At 37.0% G+C, this 1,837-nt stretch overlaps 1 pseudogene; it reads right to left on the bottom strand.

Annotated features, from left to right (window-relative positions):
* Positions 1-1,010: 1,010 nt before the first annotated feature.
* Positions 1,011-1,124, bottom strand: LOC113900556 (annotated as a pseudogene).
* Between the last annotated feature and the right edge of the window lie 713 nt (positions 1,125-1,837).

Below are 1,837 nucleotides of genomic sequence, written 5' to 3'. Positions count from 1 at the left end.
CTGTGCGACCCCATAGACGGCAGCCCACCAGGCTCCGCCGTCCCTGGGATTCTCCAGGCAAGAACACTGGAGTGGATTGCCATTTTCTTCTCCAGTGCATGAAAGTGAAAAGTGAAAGTGAAGTCGCTCAGTCGTGTCCGACTCTTAGCAACCCCATGGACTGCAGCCTACCAGGCTCCTCCGTCCAGGTACATATATCCCCTCCCTTTTGGACTTCTTTCCATTCAGGTCACCACAGTGGATTGAGTTCCCTATGCTATGCAGCATGTTCTCATTAGTTATCTGTTTTATCCATAGTAGCAATAGTGTATATGTCTCAATCTGAAATTACTTTTCATTGTTTTCTTAAGCCTTTCTGTTGAGGTATAGCATGTATACTATAAAGTGCACAAATCTAAAATATGCAGTCAAATGCATTTTACAAACGAATATTTCTGTGAAACCACCATCCAGGTCAAGAGACAGAACATTTCAGACAGTTCAGTTCCCTTGTGCCCCTTTTCAGTTATTCTCTTCAGAGAAAATTTCTGTCATTTTTATCACTACTGATTCATTTTGTCTGCTCTTGAACTTCATGGAATAAAACCATACAGTACATAACCTTTGCACCTGGTTGCTTTTAATCAACATTATATCTATGAGAGACATCCAGATTGTTGTGAAGGAATAGTAAGTAGTTTGTTCTCTTTTTTATTGCTATGTATTATTCCTTCTTTTAATCCCCACCCCCACTTCTTTTCCTAAGATATAAAATGTAAGTAATTAGCTCACTGATTGAGACTTTCTTCTTTTCTTTTATGAAAAGGTACTAATTTGGCTGTATTTCATTAATTATAATATTAAGTATTTTCAGTATTCCATTCTGAATATTTTTAAAATCCTGTGATCTAACTCATGCCTTATTTAGGAAGGCACTCATTAATTTTCAAAAGTACAGTGTGGGTTTTGTTTTATTAGTATCATTTTCTTATTAGTTCTAATTTCCTTGCACTATGGTCAAACAAATTTGTTATGATTTCTTTTTTTTTTTTTTTTTTAGTGTCCTCGGATAGAGGACGTATCAGATATTAAACTGATAAGAACAGATACTACACTTGATCTTAGCCAAAAGGCCGAGAAGCGATGTTATGATTTCTTTAAGGCTATGTTTATAATCAGTTTTCATAAATGTTTTGTGTGCTTAGAAGGAATATCTGTTACCGGTGTAGTGTATAATTTTCTTCTATTTTTCTTTTTCTATTTTTAGTGTATAATTTTCTATGTGTCTATAAAATCAAGGTTGCTTGTTTCTTCAGATTCTCTTTCTGATATTTTTGGCCTATTTTATCTGTAAGTTACTAAGAAATATGTATTAAAATATTCAACTATGATGGTGAATTAATCAGATTCTCTCTGTAGTTTTGTCAGTTTTTACATGATATGATTTGCTTCATAAAGCTTAGAATTCTTATACATTTTTAATAAAGTGAATTTTTATCATTTGCCTCTGCCTTAAAGTCGGAGAAGGCAATGGCAACCCACTCCGGTACTCTTGCCTGGAAAATCCCATGGACAGAGAAGCCTGGTGGGCTGCAGTCCATGGGGTTGTGAAGAGTCATGACTGAGCAACTTCACTTTCACTTTTCACTTTCATGCATTGGAGAAGGAAAGGGCAACCCACTCCAGTGTTCTTTCCTGGAGAATTCCAGGGACGGAGGAGCCTGGTGGGCTGTCGTCTATGGGGTTGTGCAGAGTCGGACAGGACTGACGTGACTTAGAAGCAGCAGCAGCTGCTGCCTTAAAGTTTCTTTTGTCTGGTACAACATATCTATGAGGAGTTTATTTGGATAATTATGTG

This window comes from Bos indicus x Bos taurus, chromosome 10, assembly GCF_003369695.1.
Source record: "Bos indicus x Bos taurus breed Angus x Brahman F1 hybrid chromosome 10, Bos_hybrid_MaternalHap_v2.0, whole genome shotgun sequence".
Taxonomy (NCBI): Eukaryota; Metazoa; Chordata; class Mammalia; order Artiodactyla; family Bovidae; genus Bos; species Bos indicus x Bos taurus.
Note: the sequence above shows the minus strand (reverse complement) of the source record. Positions and strands in the feature narration are given on the sequence as shown.